This window comes from Malaclemys terrapin, chromosome 2, assembly GCF_027887155.1.
Source record: "Malaclemys terrapin pileata isolate rMalTer1 chromosome 2, rMalTer1.hap1, whole genome shotgun sequence".
NCBI classification, from domain to species: Eukaryota; Metazoa; Chordata; order Testudines; family Emydidae; genus Malaclemys; species Malaclemys terrapin.
Window position 1 is genome coordinate 276,479,302 of NC_071506.1, and position 20,231 is coordinate 276,499,532.

The following is a 20,231-nucleotide window of genomic DNA, read 5'->3' on the forward strand; positions in this document are numbered from 1 at the left end:
AGTTAAAAAGTATGCCTTTCAGACAGCTTATAGAGTATCCACCTTATGTACTAAGTATGATGTATTGTGTTATATGACTAAGATTGTACAACAACCCCATCATATTATTGCTATGGGAATCTTATTGCTTGTGTTGTGCAGGAGTATGTTATTGTTGTTGTAAAGGACGTAATAATAGTAATACCTTTCATGTCCATGCTCATCATGCATTGTCATTACATCCAATCAAAACCCCTAAGGTTGAAGCATCTGATGTAGAATCTGAATTCCGAGATTTAATGCAAATAGAGATTTGAAAATGTTTGTTGTACTAGTAGTACAAAAGGGGGGGTTGTGGAAGCAGAGAAAGAACTGACAGGAAGGGGATGCAATGCATGACAGTTCGTTAGCAAGAGTTAGGCTAACTGTAACCCTAATAACGCGAGATTTGTAGAAGCGAGGAATGTGTGAGGCAAGTGGGAAAGAACTGTGTGAGAAGTTGCTGCGACCTTGTGTAGATAATATGGAATGTAGACTAAGAGTCTACATTAGTGAGCAAAACAAGATATCAGAATGACCTATGTATAAACAAAATGCAACTGTTGCTCATTATTGTCTGTAACAAAAGGTATAAATGCTTGCTGTAATTGTTTACCTGTTGAGAGACCTGTTTGCTCTCCCTCTGCACATGTGAGAGTTAATAAAGTGTCTGACTTGCTGTACCAAAACAAATAGTGAGAACTCAGTTTTTCTCCGACACATGCAAAGAACAGGTTAAATAGGACAGGAGCGAGAACACATCCTTGTTTCACGCCGTTGGTGATGTTAAAGGGGGCTGATGTGGCTCCATCAGACAATACTTTGCCTGTCATGCTGTCATGAAAAAGGCGTATAATCTGGACAAATTTTCTTGGGCAGCCAAGTTGTGTTAGAATGGTCCAAAGGGCTTCCCTGTTGACGGTATCAAACGCCTTTGTCAGATCTATGAAGACAGCATACAGGTGCATGTTCTGTTCAATGCACTTCTCTTGTATTTGTCTGACAGCAAACACCATGTCGACTGTGCTCCGGCCAGGTCGAAAACCACATTGACTTTCAGGTAGATTTGCCTCGGAAATACTGGCTATTAGGCGGTTCAAGATGATGCGGGCGATGATCTTCCCTCCAACAGAGAGGAGGGATATGCCTCTATAGTTTCCACATTCTGTTTTGCTGCCTTTGTTCTTGAAGAGAGAGACAATAGTAGCATCGTGAAGGTCCTGTGGTATGTTTTCATCCTCCCAGATGTTGATGATCACGCTGTGGAACGCTGCTAGTGCTGCTGGACCTGCTGCTTTATATCTCTGCTGGTATCCCATCTTTTCCAGGAGCTTTCCCTGAACTCATCTGGCTAACAGCTTTCTTAATCTCATCTATAGTGGGTGGAAAGTCAAGATTAGGAACAGAGTTAGGCCAATGCTAAACACTTAGGAAAATTCCACCCTAAGATGTTGAAAGCAAGTGTGGAAAAGAATGTGATTGTGTATTGAATGCCTGTTCTAAAATACTGTTCTAGCAATGTGGCAGAATTAAGGCTGAACAAGCAACTTCAACTTTCTTGAGCTTTAATTGTTCCTCTTTGGTGCCTTAACATTCCTTTAATGTCGTTCTTGTACAGAATTTTCAGTGTTGTTTTTAAATATGAAAACGGTGAAGGAAACAAACTGCAGCATGCCAAACTATTTACTAACCATCAGTAGACTGCATCACTGAGTGCACTTCTTGTGCAAGAGAGAGCTAAGATCCTGTGAAGCCCTGCCTCATTCACTGCTCAAAACTGCACACTCAGTGAGGCAAGGCAGAGCACATCAAATGACTGTTGTTATGATTATGTATTATTTGTATTACCATGGTGCTTAGAATCTCAAGTCATAGACCAGGACCCCAATGTGCATGGCTCTGTGCAAACACAAAACACAAGAACAAAAAGATGAGACCCCAGAGAGCTTACAATCTAAGTTTAAGACAAGAGACAACAGATGGATAAGGACAGATGGGAGAGTATAAGGAAACAATTAAACAATATTGGTCACTGGGATAGTCAGTGGCTTTAATACACCAGAAGCCTAAACATCATTGTACTTGTTGCCATGCGTTTATACTAGAAGTGTTCTTGTGGTGATTTTGAAAAGCTCTTTATTATTCACACAGTAGATTAGAACACATTACCGATGTTCGTAAAGAATTCACAGTTATAACAAGGACACCCTCATAGGTCATTTAATCAGGGAACAGGAACAATACTCCGACTTGGATGACAACAGCAAATACTCATAGCAACCATTTCATGAACAATCCTAAGGCTAAATTTGTTCACGTGTGCACGCACACACATACACACACACACGCACACACACTTCAGAACAACTGGGACTAGTTAACAAATTAACAAAAAAAAAACCACCACCTCATCATAGTTAATTCATAAATGTAAAAAAACAGACACATTCACACACTAAATTGCCTGTTGCGCATAGCTCATCAGCTGTGCTATGAAGCACTTGTTTAAATGTCAGCCTGATCTGAAAACTATATTTAAAGAGCATTTAGTTTAATATGAACTAATTGCTTTGTATAGCTCAAAGCAAAATTTAAAAGAAACCAAGCTATTTATCCTCAGACTGCTACATAGGAAATTATATTGCTTAATGCTTTCCACTGCGCACACAAAATAGATATTTACACCAGAGTCCATTGCTCCCATCTATCAAGTAAATAACATGCTCTTTAAAACTTTCGGAATTCATATTTACTTGCAAACCTCCCCCTCAACAACAGCTTTCCAGCTATCATTCAGAACTGTCAAAACTCTTACAACCATGCACTTCAAAAAGGAAATATTTTCCTTTTCAGTTTAAAGTGTCTAAAACTGACTGTACAAAAACAGTGAGCCTGATGCTTTTCATTTAGAATTGTTTGGAAGCATGAGCAGGCCCAGGGTTGGTTGCTTAGATTGACGATAGCTGGTAAATTACTGGCTCTCACTACAGTAAAACCTCAGAGTTACAAATACCAGAGTTACGAACTGACCGGTCAACCACACACCTCCTCTGGGACCGGAAGTATACAATCAGGCAGCAGCAGTGACCAAAAAAAATAAAAGCAACTGCAGAACAGTACTGTGTTAAACAAACTACTAAAAAAAGGGGAAAGTTAAAAAAAAAAGATTTGACAAGGTAAGGAAATTGTTTCTGTGCTTGTTTCATTTAAATTAAGATGGTTAAAAGCAGCATTTTTCTTCTGTGTTGTAAAGTTTCAAAAATGTATTAAGTCAACGTACATTTGTAAACTTTTGAAAGAACAACCATAATGTTTTGTTCAGAGTTACGAGCATTTCAGAGGTGTTCGTAAGTCTGAGGTTCTACTGTACTTTCTATATGTACACATCTATGGTTTCATTCTAGTAATGTTGTGCTGCTTCCCACCGCCACCACCATGTTCTGGGCTGCTTTTTATCAAGCCTCCAACTAGTACTGGAGTCAACTGTGGAAAGTTTGACCTGAAGCTATAAAACTAGCCCAAAAGAAAAGACGAGTTCAGAATCTGCTGTGACCTGTGCTGCCTGGAGTCCTAAATGCCTACAGTTTGCAATTTGATGTTTCCAGGATTATTTTCATCTAGACAACTATTTGGCTTTACGTACTTATATGGTACTTATATTATTTTCATCTAGACAACTTATTTGGCTTTAAGTACTTATATCGCGGCAGTATCTCAGCACTTGAAAAACTGAGAACTTTCTATGCAAGCACCACAAATTAAACATGTTTTTTTTAAATAAACCTCTTCCAAAGCTTGGATGCCACTGCCCTCTTCTCAGTATCTAATGAAATCTTTATTCATCTGTTCATCACACTTCTTACTCACTGCAACCATCTTCTCTATGATCCTTCCTGAATCCTAGCTTTCTACATCCCAGCAAGTGTAGACTTCTGCTGCCTCTTTCTCACATGTATTACACATCATAGCCTTATCATCCCCATCTTCAGACAACTCCATTAGCTCCCTATTGATTTCAGGGTTAAGCTCAAGATCATCTCTCTCTGGGCTTTCCCCTCCTGCCTACCTCAGTCTGTTTTTCATCTGTTTGGTAATGACTGCTAGCATTTTCCTTCCTCCTGGAGTTTTCTTAGGAGCTCGGATAGGTTTCTTGCAGTTCACTTGTGTACAAGCAACGCCATCACTTTATTAAATAGAAATCAGGGTGCTTTGGGCGGGTTTCTCGTGTACAAATTGATTTTTGAAGAGTATTAACATTCAGGCATGAGTACAAATCCGCTAGAATGCAACACTTTGCACACTTCAGAAGCTCTTTTATGATTAGGATTTGCCTGTCTTCTTTCTATCATGACTGCTTCACACGTCACTGGGGGTTTGTCCCCTTTTTTTCTTGCTGGTTCTAAGGCATGTAGTGCAAGGTGTGGATTTGTCCCCTCCCATGGCTTTCTCTCTCTGGTATGACATCATCCTCAGTCCAAGGCTCTAAATTAATTGACCACTAGCTCTTCTCTGTGGGTTTTCTCATGCTCTTCCAGGCATAGCCTAAAGCAGTGGTTCTCAAAGCCAGTCCGCCGCTTGTTCAGGGAAAGCCCCCGGCGGGCCGGGCCGGTTTGTTTACCTGCCGCGTCCGCAGATTTGGCTGATCGCGGCTCCCACTGGCTGCAGTTCGCCACTCCAGGCCAATGAGGGCTGCAGGAAGCGGCGCAGGCTGAGGGATGTGCTAGCCGCCCTTCCTGCAGCCCCCATTGGCCTGGAGCGGCGAACCGCAGCCAGTGGGAGCCGCGATCAGCCGAACCTGCAGACGCGGCAGGTAAACAAACTGGCCCGGCCAGCCAGGGGCTTTCCCTGAACAAGCGGCGGACCGGCTTTGAGAACCACTGGCCTAAAGCGATGTAAATTGAAATTACGATGAGAACCTTGGCTTGTTATGCTACTGGGGAGGAAACAGGGGAAATCTGTATGAAACAAAATGGGTTTCATTAAAACAAGGCTCCACTGGAATTTTTTTTTTCAGCATACAGTACCTCTAGTCTCTCCCTTTACATGCTTAAGTCTATAACTACAGGACAATTTTTAGACGTTACTGAGTACAGTAAACAGTTGAATGTGCTGAAGCAAGATGATACTAACAAACCAGTATCCCGAATTACTCGCAGATACTGACAGCCTCACATATTTTGCCTTTTCTGATAAAAGCAAAGATTTCCTTATTTTTTTCAGGAATGAAGAGACCTTTGAAAAGTGAGGCAACAGCACTGACTGGATGCTGAATATCTGTGGTATCAAATGGCTTATTAGGTCCAGCCACAAGACTTTTACCACCTAAAAATGAATTATTAATCTGAATTGGGTTTTTGATGGTAGTTGCAGTGCTTACTTTTCTATGAGAATTTGGGCTTCTGGATTTTTAAATCTGCCTTTACTTTGAAAAATGCTTCACAACTGGCCTTAAATAGAACACTTTCAAATGGAAAATCGTGGTTTATTTTTAAGGACAGCAGTTTCTCATCACTCCTTGGCACAATGTCTGACCTGGACAGGGGAAGGGGGTAATGTGCCATTACTGACACTACAGTTTCAGTATTTAGACCACTGTCCAACACCTCTATTATAATATTTGGCTGTTGTGCAAAGCTAAGGAATTTACAAGTTGTACATAAGTCATTTTACCCATTTTAAGAGAACATTTTCCAGGTTTTACAAGCTTATTTGTTTCTTTTTACTGATTTTAATCTAAATTATGGACCACCTGATTACAGGAAAACACTAATTATGTTGTGACAGGAGGTTGCTGAGCGGGGGAAGGGGTGGCTTGACCGACATGCACATGAGAAAGGGGTACCACGGTTGTCTGGGCCACGCTGGGGCTATGAGAATGATGTTGGCTCTGTCTGTTCTTATCTTCTGAATTACTCTGTTCAATAGAGGCATTGGTGGGAACGCATACATGAGAGTTTCGGTCCATGAGAGCATAAAGGCGTCTCCCCGTGAGTGTTTCCCCAGGCCTGCTCTGGAGCAGAATGTCGGGCATTTCTTCAAGTGATTGCTCATGTGTATTCCACAATAGGAATGCATGCTCGCCACGTGCACTGGTGCCAGAAGTTTTCCCCCTAGCAGTACCTGTAGGGGAGCGCCCCTAGCGACTCCTGGAGTGGTGCCTCCATGGCGCGGTATAAGGGGCGCTGCGCTCTCTCCCCACCCTCAGTTCCTTCTTGCCACCAGTGGAGGTGCGTCAGAACTGCTCTGCTCCAGCTTTGCTGTAGCTCGTCCCCAGAACTGCTTGTTCGTTCAGTGTTGGTACCTGTAGTTAGTTAGTTGTTTAGTTTAGCTAGAGCGCCTGGGCCGGGGCATGCCCTGTGCCCTGGGTTTTAAGTTGTGCGACACTGGTAGGCGACTGATGCCAGTGAGTGATCCGCATGCAGTCTGTTTACGCTGTTTGGGGGAAACCCATCTCAGCGATCGCTGCAAGATTTGCAAGTCATTTAAGCCTCAGACCAAGAGAGAAAGGGACATCAGGCTCCTGGCTATTCTGATGAGGTCGGCGCTGACCCCGGCTCCGGTGCGCCACTCCGAGTAGGCCTCGGGCACCGTGGCATCGGTGTGCGGTGACCCTTCGGTGCCATGGACTAGTCAGCACCGCTCCCTGTCCACGGGGCACGCCAAGGCTAGGAATAGGCCTTCTTTGCCGCGGCACCGGAGTAAACCTCGGACAGAGACTAGACCCATGTTGGGCAGTCCTCGATCCCCACCGGCCTCTAGGCCTCCGACTCAAGTCGAGCAGAGTAGCCCAGCCCATTTGGAGCAGGCCTTCCTGGATGTCCGGATGCCCTCCACACCAGAGGCCCTGCAGGCGGCCCGGGATGTTATGTCCATGCAGGTACCAGGAGCACCACTGATGTCGGCCCCGCGCTCCACAGGCAAGCCGCTGTTGGGAACTCCACAATCGCCCCTGGCTCAGTATTGGTCTCGATTGAGGGAATGTTCCTGACGCCATTCACCGCCCAGCGACCATTCAGGGCAAAGTCCACGTGGATCACCCTCAATGATTGTATTTCAAAATCAAAATCTTAGAGAGCTAAACTCCACCGAAGAAGTTTTTTTGTTATTTTCCTTGATGATATAAAGCCACTTCAGTGCAGCATGGTCAGTTTGCAGGTGGAAACGCCGTCCTCAAACATATGGGAGTAGCTTTTCCAGAGCGTACACAATGGCGTAACATTTCTTTTCGGTGATTAGCAGTATATGGCTCAATAGTATTCATCACCATGCAATCTTGACAGATCTGTATGCCCCATTTAGGGCTTATGTCCCGCCTTCCCACCCTGTTTCCGTTGGTGCCAAAGTTTGGCGCTGTCGGCCATTTTGAAAAAATTGTGTGTGTGTGTGTGTGTATTTGACTAGGGCGTGTGTTGTGTGTGTTTGTGCTTGGGTACATGGAGAGAAAAAGGTTGAAAGAAGAGTGCAAGAGAGTTTAAAGATGAAAAAAGAAATTTGAGTAAGGTTTAGAGAAAAAAAGGAAAGAAAGGTTCTTTGGGGAGGTTGAGTCAGGAGAGAGGATGGTAAAGACAGGTTATTCAGAAATAGAAAGAGAGGAAAAAATAAAGCAGTAAGAGAGTCTGTGTTACTGAACACATGCAGAGTGAAACATCCTACCCCAGCGACTGTTGATAGTGAAATGATAGCTGTTCTGGGTGACGAGCCTAGGGAGCTAGCCTCACCTTTTGGTGAACCAATCAGAGGTTGTTTTACAGCTAGGTGACAGAATGCACTGTTAAAACCAATCCTGTAGTCCCAAGATTTTAATCAAGAACCTTTTAGAAATGAACTATTGCGTGGTGGGTTATTTGAAAAACTCTAACCAATAAGCATTTGGCCCTGTGTATAAAAACACGTATTTTTGCAAGTGGGGCTTTAAAACTGGGAGCCTAGACACAAAGACATGTCAATGTACAAGACGCCTACAGAAGCCAAGAAGCCGGAATTGCCCCTGGGTGCACCAGTACACGTTTAGAAGAGAAGGCCTCTTTACTCTTATTTTGCTAACGAGGCAGGACCGTTGCAGAACCCCGTGTTTCATCCTGAAATTGAACCGAAGAAAGAGGAAGACTTTATGGAGCCACAGCCAGTTGTAAAAGAGAAAAAGGATAAAGTGCGAAAAAAATTGTTGTAGGATTTGGAGAAAGCTGACTCAAAGGCAGAGGTAAGACCCTTTTTATAACAAATTAATGAAAAATTACAAATGTTTTATAAATACCGATGGTTAAATATTTTTGTTTTTTATAGATAGGAATGGAAGAAGAGCCTGTATACGAGGACATGGCAACTGAGGGACCGTCGGAGGATAGCGATGTTGAGAACCACCCAATAGACCCCGAGTCATGGAAAGACAGCGACGTTGTTACGATAAAAGCATGTGAAAGCTTTACCAGTTGTGAAAAAATTATTACATTTATGAAGCAGCTGCATATGAAAGCAAGGTTATTAGACCCCCCCGATTTTGAACAACCCTGCACATCCAAATCCCTTATTACACAGAGCCAGCCGGCCTTAAAAAGGGCCAAAAAATCTACCTCTGAGACAGCTGCAGTTGGAAGCAAGGGTATCAGACCCCCCGCTTTTGAACCATCCTGCACCTTTAGAGCTAAGAAATCTACCTCTACAGCTTCTAGGGACATTGGTAAGCGAGGTAAAGGGGTCAAAGCCCCTAGTTTTCAACAACCCTATGCCTTCCCAGCCCAAAAGGAAACAGCTTTAAAAAAGGTAAAGGCAAACAATTCTGGAGCAGCAACTGTGCCTAGGGGTGAATTTGAGCAGGGTGTCAGCCCCCCTGATTCTGGGCCCCACAGAACCCTTGCTATAAATAACAATCTCCCCATAGGGCTTGCTGCATCAGTTGTTGTTTGTAATGAGCTGTTTAGTGTTTGTACATCTCTTAAGCATTTAATAGATAAAAAGTTTTCAAAGCTAATTCTTGAGGTGTTTCAAAAGCAAAATTTTCCAGAAGAAAGGGTGGTTTTAGACCAAAAAATAACAGATACCTGGGGGACTAAAGATAATGAGTTCATAAATTCCGACGTGACATATAGTTTTTGAGTTTAATTTAAGTTCCACAGTGAACCACATTAAATTGTGTTTGGTACAGTATTTCACGGCTCAGATAGATTCGGGCACCATGTAGTGGTACTACATATTATGCACCTAAGTACAGCTCATGAAATAAACCACAGCATGTAAATACTTTTATTTTCAAGACTCTGACTTTTCTCTAGTTGTTGCTTTTTTCTGTCTTCTCATCCCCCAGTATTAACCCTGATGTCTACCAAGAAAACTGTGAAGGTATTTTTGCACTGGTTTTCATCCAGTTAATTTTGGGACAAACACTGATAAATTCCCAGCAAATTTTAACCAAATAAAAACTGAAACTGAAGAGCCCTAGTTATACAACATACAGTAACATCTTGCAGCAGGTCCGTTGATAACAGATGCAAACTAAACCAGGAGCTAGTGGCAGAAGACTTGTAATAAGCAAATCCCGAGGAGATGAAGGGTATACATAATGTATGTAATGTCCCCTTCTTTATATCGAGGTTATGGAGTAATTGGATTGAATACAAAACAACCTGGGCATTCAGCATTAAAGAGGGAATTAGTACATTTGTCATTTGCACAAAAGCCACAAGTGGAGAGAAATGGGAATATTGTTGTAGAGTGACACATTAAAAGTCATGCCATTTCTCTGGTAATGATGCTAGTATATTTTCCATGATATAGAAACCGTATTACAGCTGTAAATTATTTCTGCTTCAATAGGTGAGGGGGAGAATGGGAAGAGGAAAAGGAAAATATTTCATAATCACACAGGAGCTTCCCTTACTGAATCTGCAATAGAAGCTTTAAACACATACAATATATAGCCTGTTACCAACTATCAAGGTTGGAACTTGGTGAAAGCACGTTTATTTCTCATCTAAAATATGAAAGCAGCAAGGTATGTTTTAATGCTACCCAATGAATCAGTCACATTTGTTAGAAGACGAGAATCATGATTTACCACAGTTACATCCTGTTTATTGCTAAATTGAATTTACACTCAATTGGGAGGAAGTCAGATTTCTAGCTATATGTTGGCTGCACTAATTAACCTGCTTGGAAATCTCAGACCAACATAATTGAAACACTATAGGCATTTTTGTATTAACCGTGTTCTTAGCAAGAGCAGTACTTGCGTTGAGTCTGATCCATCCCCACCAATACCGTACCCTAACAGCTCTCACCTAACAGTAAGTTTTGTTGAATCAAGAAAAAAGTTGCTATAAAAGCAGTTATAATCCGCTGGTTGTGGAGGGAGGAGAGAAGGTGAAATTATTAATACTTGTTTGTAAAACACTTTCTTTTTCAAGTGATGGTCCCTATTGTAGACTGCTGAGGGTTACGCATGCACACCAGGCGCCCGGAGTCAGAGAATTTTGAACATAGTGTCCATTGGTCCGTGCATACGCCCTGACTTGCCTCATGCTTCTGAGTTGATAACAGGTGGGGTGGAAGAATGGCGTCGCCAGTTCCTTTTCACCACTGCATGGACTGGTTTGGAACTTTCAGTGAACTTGTCTCTGATGAACTTCAAAAAAGATCAAAGTTGTAGTTAGTTTTACCACTTTTTATCTGTAGTTTTACTAGTTTACATTTTTCCTAGCTTTAGTAGTGTTAATGTTAGTGTAGAATAGCGTCAGGGCTTTATCGCCTATCTCCCCATCCAAAAGGTTCTGGACTATGCCCAGGACTCCAGGCTTCAAACTCTGTGCCTCCTGCCTATGATCTTTCTCGGTCAGCGATGACCCTCGACACTACCTGTACTCCGTGAGAGAAGCTCAAACCACAACTAGGTGCAGTATTTGCCAATCCTTTCCCAGCCGAACCCGAGAAGGCAGAGCTCTTTGTCTCCGCAAGTATCTCTTGGAGATTGCCATAAGACTGCACTCAGACCCATGCCAGGGATCATCTTTCCCCCCCAAGAGATACATACATTGGCCTGATTCAGCGAGGAGTGCATCTCCCACTACAACGTCGGATGCCGGTGCCAATGGGACTACCCCAACTGAACCGATGGCAGGACCTAGTCGGGAGGTTTGAAAGCACCCCACAGACATGGGGTTAAGTCTTCCGCTAAGTCCAAGAAAATGGACATTCCCTCCTCTAGCTTGGCCAAAGGGAACAGAGCAAATTCAAAGTCCAACAGACACAAGAAGACGACCCAGAAACAATGGGATCCAATGGTCTTGGGTGTTGAAGTGCCAGTACCGCCATCACCAGCACCCCACAAGGCACAAGACCTGCCTATACCAGGGAAGTCCTCAGTGCCGGTACCAATAACTGGGGGGGGGGAGAGTGCACCTCACACCAGGAAGATCTGGATCTGTGGCAGACCCCAAGAGGTCTTCAGCTGACAGGATCCAGAGTCCCCTCCTCCGTCAGGCCCCTCCACATCCAGGGAGATCATATCCCCTCCCTGGGATGTGCCTAGGATACGGGGTCTCTCGCTCTCCTCGCAGATTTAAAAATTTTATTAAGATGATGTTAAAAAAAATAGTGAACAGAGTTTGAGCATAGAGGTTTCTGGTTATCAGGGAATAACATACAGATTATTGAGGGTGCAAAGTTTGGTTTAAGATAAGGTGGCATGAGGAATACATAATCTGCAATATCCCCGATTGGGGGTAAAAGGTTGATGGGTCAAAGTACAGACATTGAGATATGAGGGTATGAAGTTCATAAAGTGGCTATGTTCGGGTGTGGATTATAATGAGTGGATATGATGATGAGGATGGATTGACCCTCATTTGGTGAGATTTAATGTTCAGGGAGTTTATGGTTCCAGTTCATATAATCCAACGGAGAAAGTCACTTGGTTCCTTTCTCGTAGTGGGAGAACGATGTCACTCTGGCTCACGCCTCCTGGTACTGTTGGTGGCCGTTGATGTGCTCGATGTAGATGTCCCTGGACCATCGGATGGCATCTGAGACCATGAGGCGCCGCATGAGACGTGCGTAGCGTCAACGGATCCCACAGGTCCGGAGCACACGCTCGTCGCAGGGGTCCCAGGTGCCCAGGGCTCCGACAATCAGGGCGTCCATCTGCATCTCATAGCCCTTCGCTCTCAGGGTGTCATCCAGGGGGGCGTACTTTTCCAGCTTCCGAGCTCGGGCTTCGCGAAATGCTGGGGTCCTGTTCTCAAAGGAGACCGTGACGTCGACGAGGATGATCTTTTTCTGGGCCTCGTCGGTGACGACCACGTCAGGTCGTAGCTGGCTGTCATTACCGGCGATGGTGCAGTTCACGGAGTTCTCCCCCAGGCGTGGCGCGGTGGCTTTCACCAGGCGGTTCTGGATGGCACTGTAGTGCAGCTGCCAGGCTCTGGAGTGGGGTTTGCAGCTGCACAGGTCGTGGGGCAGGGTCTCGTTGGGGTAGCCGCGCTTCCTGCAACGCTTGTCTTGGTTCCCGTGGCGGACGGCTCCGTTGAGCGGGACGCAGTTGAGCCGGGCACGGTGGATGAACTGCCAGTCGGCGAAACGGGTGAAGTGGTTGCTGGCGTCCCACTTGCTGGTCAACTGAAAGGCTTTACCCTGGTCCGGTTTACGCTTCAGGGTTTCCACGTACAGCGAGCGGATGGCGGCCTTCAGAGTCCTCTCCAGCAAGCCCCTGGGCACGGTCATGGACTTTTTCCAGGAGTGGGGAACGCGATGGAACTGCTTGCATTTGTTGAAGATGGCAGCGAGCACCAAGCAGCTGGGGTCTCGCTTCTTCAGCAGGGGGTAGCGGATGCCATCTTTTCCAGGGGCGGTGTTTTTGGTCCTCGACAGCTTCGCCTGCACCTCCTGTGGAAAAATCTCACTCCAAGTCCTCCGTGAGGTCGATCTGGGGTAGTGGGGAAAGGCACTCTGGGCGTCGCAAGTTGGTCTGGGCCTCGTGATCAAACACATCCTTGAAGTAGGAGTAGAGCCTCTCGGGCTGGATGGCACAATAAGAGGAGGTCCCATCGAGGATCTCCCTCATGGCTTTCGTCCGGTTCATCCTGTATAGTTTCTGAATACGGGATGCAGCCGCCAGATCGTAGCGGCGGCCGACGTCCCCTCTCCTGCCTTCTCTAGCAGTGTTGTTACGGCTCGGCGCAGGGAATCTGCGAGTGGCCCGTGCGGCTTCCTGGGGTTCCCTCCTTCTGGTTGTAATTTCCACAGACAGGGCGGCATGAGGTTACCTGTGGGGGAGCTCTGCAGTGTCTCGTGTCCGTGTTGTGCCGGATGGTTTTTATGAGGTCGCTGAGGCGTCTGGTGAGGTTGTTGACCTGAGAGATGGCGGTGGTCCCCCTCACAGCAGGGTCCAGCGTGGGGATTCTGGAGATGGGACTGGTCCTTTTGGTGGCATCATCAGTCCTCGAGGCGGGGGTTACGCTTCCCTCAGTTGGTGGTTGGTCCCCCCTTATCTGCTGTGACTCTGGGGATGCTCGCTGGGGTGCTGAAGCCAGATCATCAGTGGGGGTCAGGGTTGGAAACTGGAGGATGTCAGTGGGATTCACTTTCGCAGTCGTGGGGGGTCCCCTGCACGTGGCTTGATGAAACTTACATTTCTTTTGGGTCTCGAAGGGGAGATCGCAGCGGCTACACCGGAAAGCAATCCGTTTGTTGTAGGTCTTACGAACGTATTTGCTGAGGGCCGCGAGGGTCTGGACTCCATGGACGGGGAGACAGAAGGGGCAGAGGAGGAGACCTGTAGGGAGTGGGTACTGGAGGTAGATGCGGTCTTCTTCCCCTGCCTCACCCTCCATGGGGCGGATCTCTGTTGCGCCTGCAGACTCGCCAGGTGATTCCTCTGGGTCTGGTAGAGAAGCTTGGGGAGGCGAAGTTGCTCTTGGGGGGGTGCTGGACTCACTGGCCACGTTGTCTCTTTGCCCGGAAGGACAGCGTGCGGTAATTGCATCATTTCACTCCTCACCAGATTACTTCAGATAGTTCCAGGAGCTTCTAAAGAGAGTTGTGACAGAACTTCAGATCCCATTGGAGGAGATTCAAGACTCACAGCATAAGCTCTGGGATATCCCACACATCTCGACACTGGCAAGAAGAGCACTCCCAATTAACGATGCCATATTGGAGCCTGCAAGAGTTGTATGGCATATCCCTGTCACATGTCCCACCACTCCCAAAGGATAGGACAAACAATACTATGTCCCTACCAAGGGAAGAGAATTCCTTTTCTCCCACCCTACTCTGAACTTGTTGGTGGTTCAGGCTGCTGCAGAAAGGACCAAGCAGCAACACCCTGGGTCCCTCCTGGGGACAAGGAAGGGAAGCGTCTTAATGTTCTGTGGAGGAAAGTCTTCTCTTCCTCCAGATTACAATTCAAGATAGTCAATTATCAAGCACTATTGGCTAAGTACGACTTCCTGAATTACACTAAGTTTGAGGAATTCACTGATGTCCTATCACAACAAGATCGTGCCCGCTTCCAGTTTTGAACAATGGCAAAATAAACTGTTTCAAAAATGTCATTTTGAATCCACATTCAAAACGTTCCATTCAACACCCAAATGAGCTTTCGGAGAGGTTCGTTTCATTGAGAGAAAACAAAAAAATCAGTTTTGATTCTAAACGAAATGATTCTCTCTTTTAGGTTTGGCCTATGAATCACAAAATCAATTATTCGCTCATCACCGCTGCAATCACATCACTCAGCTGAGTTGGAGCTAGATCAGGTGTCCTATACAGAGGTCTTCTCTTCAGCAGCAAACTGTGTAACCCGTTACAGGATGATGGGAGGAACCCGCGCAGATCAGAGCCAGATGGTGAAGACAGAGGTTTTAGAAGCAGCAGCAGTGATTAGGAGTAATACAATCTATACAGGAGGCACAGGTGGAATTATTAGTCTCAAGGAATGGTAGAGGAGAGCTCACTTTGGAAATACCAGGGGAGCAGCAGTCTGGGATACATATTTAAAATGCCCAAGCTAAAGGTGTGCAGTCTTTGCAGATTGCATTTGGTCCTGTTGGTAATGCTCCTTCAATGAGGAGTCAGACAGAGTTCTTTTTTGGGGACACCAGTAGGGCAGTAAGTGGCAAATGGAGTCCGTTTGTAAGTGTCTAGAGCGGTGTTTGGTCATCCTCATGTATGGAGTTCATGAAGGGGAATAGAGAAAAATTAAATGTTAAGGCAATTGTTAACAAGAAATTTGCATTAGGTGGAAGGGAGGTGGAAAGGTAGCAGGAGGCAGAAGAGAAGGTTTGGGAAGAAAGCAGTAGGAATAGTCTTTTTTCCATTATTAAGGGGGAAAGAATTTCGGGAAGGGTATGGAGTATGGAACCCCAGAGAACTTTTCATACATCCTCTGCAAAACAGCCACTGCAGAGGACCCCCTGAATTCCATGTACTAGGACAGCTTTGAGAAACTGAGGGATTGAAATTCTGCACGATGCATATGGTGAACCTCACAGCCACATGCTTTCGATCTCTTTTCCTTATCCCACATCCAGTCACTCCTACCTAATTCACATCCCCACATGTTCCTAAGAGAGTTCCCTGTGACATATCATAGAATATCAGGGTTGGAAGGGACTTCAGGAGGTCATCTAGTCCAATCCCCTGCTCAAAGCAGGACCAGTCCCCAACTAAATCATCCCAGCCAGGGCTTTGTCAAGCCTCACTTTAAAAACATCTAACTTATCACAACTTATCACTTATGTAATCCTCTAACTTATCACAACTTATGGAAGAATACTAAGAGCACACCAACATTTATATCAAGGCATATGGCACGCAAATAACCAACATTAGGAACATTAAAATTTCCAACATACAGTGCACACATCTTAAGCTTCCCTTTCGCACTTCATCCTAGTAATTAAAAGTGAATGGCTGAGTTCCTGTGGAACTGAAGTTTATAACGCTGCTGAAATTTAATTGTTCATTGTATGATTATGCTAGGACTCCTATAAAAGATGAGAAGCAAGCATTTAACTATGTTCATGTGTGAACTAGTTACAATGCTGTCAATGAACATGTACAAAAAGTGCCATATTGCAACAATACTGTTACATGATGAGAACTGCACTTACTAACTATTCATAATCAAAATAAAAACCATACTTATTTTAGCAAAGATTGCAATGTTCCTTTAGCTCCAACTTTCCCCAGTAGTCTCTGTTAAGAATTGTCTCTACAGTCTAGTAGTCCTTGAACATTTTGTTCAAGATTCCCAACAGTTGCTGATTCTTAATGAGTTTCAAAAAAATTGCTAAATACCGCTTCCTCTGAAAAAATAACCTCTTCCTGAATCGCAGGAGACAATGATTCTTTTATTGCATTATGTAGTATCTTTGTGTCAATATTTCTATTTGTGGCAGATTAGCTTTAATGTGTCATGATTACTATTGATGTACAGTAGAATTAATTTAAGAATTAAAAAGAATTGTACAAGCCCTCTACTTTTAAAGCAGAATGAGCCAGCTTCAACTTGACACTTCCAGCCGAATCAAGATACCAAAGCAAGGTATATTGCTGGTTAGGCCAGCACAATTAGCAAATGTTAAAAGGGGCAGTGTTTATTTGGGTGCAAAGATAGACAAAGACAGTTACTGTGTGAACACAGCACCTTTATAAACACCTGAATTTGGAGAAGTACCTGGTACATCCACATCACCAAGGCAGTGGCTGCATCACAGCATTTCCTGTACATCAGCCCAGTCAGGTGCATTAAATGCACAAAGGAAATTTTATTAAAGTGAATGTTTAAAATGAAATATACACGAGTTAAGAGGCAAGGTACTGTACATCTGGGGTCAGGCTTGGGTTATGGGGGGTTACAGGTATCGTTTGCAAGGATGTAAAGATACAAACATATCGCATAACCGGCATAGACCCAGATTGGGGTGCAAGAATTTTTAAAGTGTCAGTGGATAAGTGGGCTCGGGTACGCCACCCATGGAATGAATAAGGAGTCCAAGTCAGTATTGGTGTAGCAGATAAGTACATGGGTGGGGTACCCTTGGTCTGTCAGGGAAGGAAGTGGGTTATTTCCCTGGTCGTCAGTCTCGGTTATTCAGTGTGGTATTGACTGTGTCCTGTGATGTGTTCCGTATAAATGTCTCTGGACCACCAGATGGTGTCAGACACCATGAGCTGTCTCATGAGCCGGGCGTAGCGTCGACCAACTCCGCACGCTTTTAGAACCGGCTCGTTGTGGGGGTCCCAGAAGCCCAGGGCTCCCACGATCAGGGCGTGTCTCTGGACCTCGTAGCCCTGGGCTCTCAGGGTCTCAGCCAGCGGGGTGTACTTTGACGTCTTCCGTGCTCGGGCCTCGTGGAGGGCTGGTGACTGGTTTTCAAAAGGCACCGTGATGTCTACGATGAGGACCTTCTTTTCTGCGTCCGTCATGACGATGTCGGGTTGCAGTCTGCTGTCTGTCCCGGGGATGGCGGCGTCGAGGGTGATCTTCCCCAGGGACGGCAGGATGGCTTTCACCAGCTGGTTTTGGATGGTGTTGTGGCGGTGCCGCCAGGCTTCGGAGTGCTGTTTGCATCCACACAGGACGTGGGGCAGGGTTTCGTTTGCATAGCCGCACTTCCTGCAGCGCTTGTCCCAGTTGCCATGGCGGACTGCTCCGTTGAGGGGAACGCAGTTGAGTCGTGCCCTATAGACGAACCGCCAGTCGGCGAACCTGGTGAAGCTGCCCCCGGGGAGGAAGTGGTTGCTGGCGTCCCACTTGCTGGACACCTCGAACACCTTGCCCTGGTCCGGCTTCCGCTTAAAGTTGTCGGCGTAGTGGCAGCGGATGGTGTCCTTCAGGGTCCTTTCCAGCATAGCTCTGGCAGTTGGGGTGATGATGGTGTGGTCTGGGGTCTTTAAGCGTGGCACCAGTATTCCCAGCTCCCGGCGCTCCTCGCACCACTTCCAGCAGCAGCTGATCCTCTTACCCAGGCGTCTCGAGGCGTTGCGGGCGCGGGACCAGAGAGAGGACAGGTCTCCCCCCTCTCTTCCAAACTCAGCCTCCAGGGAGCCGCTGAGGTAGGTGACGATGTCCTGCTCGGAGGGGGCCCTTGCGATGCGTTTCTTGACCACGGCCCGTACAGCTTCCTGCGCAATGCTCCTCACCGTCGGGTCTGGGCACGTCAGGAGGCGGAAGGCGTGGGTCATCACCGCCACATCGCACAGGTCACCCATCCGAGGTTCGTTGGCGCTCCCTGCCTGTGGGAAATGTAGATGATGTCCGTGCTGGCCCTCTGGGGGAACATAGAGCCACTTTTTCACCAGCTGCCTGATGGTGCTGTCAGCCTTGTTCAGGGGCACCTTGGCTACGGCCGATCCCCTGAGGACAAAGGAGATGCGGGGGATCAGGAAGGTATTGAGGGCGTTGATCTTTTGCCAGGGGGTGAGCAGGGAGGAGTCGATTTGGGCCGCGTGTCGCAGGATCTCCGCGATGGTGTCTTCGGGGGTCTCCTGTGGGTGTGCCGAGGTGTTGGTATATCTGTCCCTCTTCGAGGGAGGCCAGGAGCTCGCCCTGGACCAGGAATCATGATGGCCGGACCAGTGCCATGTCGCTACCCAGCTAGGGCAACTGTTTGAGCTCCATAAAGAGACAGCTTCCTCCATCTTTTGAAGAAGAGTGAGACATGCACAGAATTCACCCAAACCATGTGACACCTTTCCTGGGAAAATTTTCCTTGCAATGCTGTAAAGAATGACCCCTTGGTAGAAGTTTCTCCTGTGGATGGGAAGTCACCAAGGTATTCAGGTGTGTTACTGGACTGAACCTGGAAACCACAGCCACCCCTAAGTACCATTCATTACCATAAAGGAGTCCAAGGGAGACAACTGATTTCATATAAATAAATTTAATCAATATACTAGGCAAATACAACTTAGATGGGGCTACTATACGGTGGGTGCATGACTGGCTGGATAACCGTACTGAGAAAGTAGTTATTAATACACCTCTACCCCGATATAACAATGTCCTCGGGAGCCAAAAAAATCTTACTGCGTTATAGGTGAAACCGCGTTATATCGAACTTACTTTGATCCGCCAGAGTGCGCAGCCCCGCACCCCAGAGCGCTGCTTTTCCACGTTATATCGGAATTCCTATTATATCGGGTCGCGTTATATTGGGGTAGAGGTGTAGTTCCCAATCCTGCTAGAAAGGCATAACAAGTGGGGTTCCACAGGGGTCTGTTTTGGGACCAGCTCTGTTCAATATCTTCATTAACGACTTAGATATTGGCATAGAAAGTACGCTTATTAAGTTTGCAGATGATACCAAACTGGGATGGATTGCAACTGCTTTGGAGGATAGGGTCATAATTCAAAATGATCTGGACAAATTGGAGAAATGGTCTGAGTTAAACAGGATGAAGTTTAACAAAGACAAATGCAAAGTGCTCCACTTGGGAAGGAAAAATCAGTTTCACACATACGGAATGGGAAGAGACTGTCTAGGAAGGAGTACGGCAGAAAGGGATCTAGGGGTTACAGTGGACCACAAGCTAAATATGAGTCAACAGTGTGATGCTGTTGCAAAAAAAAAATCAAACATGATTCTGGGATGTATTAACAGGTGTGTTGTGAGCAAGACACGAGAAGTCATTCTTCCGCTCTACTCTGCACTGGTTAGGCCTCAACTGGAATATTGTGTCTAGTTCTGGGCACCGCATTTCAAGAAAGATGTGGCGAAATTGGAGAGGGTCCAGAGAAGAGCATCAAGAATGATTAAAGGTCTTGAGAACATGACCCATGAAGGAAGGCTGAAAGAATTGGGTTTGTTTAGTTGGGAAAAGAGAAAACTGAGAGGGGACATGATAGCAGTTTTCAGGTATCATAAGGAGGAGGGAGAAAACTTGTTCACCTTAGCCTCCAAGGATAGAACAAGAAGCAATGGGCTTAAACTGCAGCAAGGGAGCTCTAGGTTGGACATTAGGAAAAAGTTCCTAACTGTCAGGGTGGTTAAACACTGGAATAAATTGCCTAGGGAGGTTGTGGAATCTCCATCTCTGGAGATATTTAAGAGTAGGTTAGATAAATGTCTATTAGGGATGGTCTAGACAGTATTTGGTCCTGCCATGCGGGCAGGGGACTGGACTCGATGACCTCTCGAGGTCCCTTCCAGTCCTAGAATCTATGAATAAAGGTCAGACCTGTCAATCAGAATTTTGAGGTAATGGTCAAGACTGAG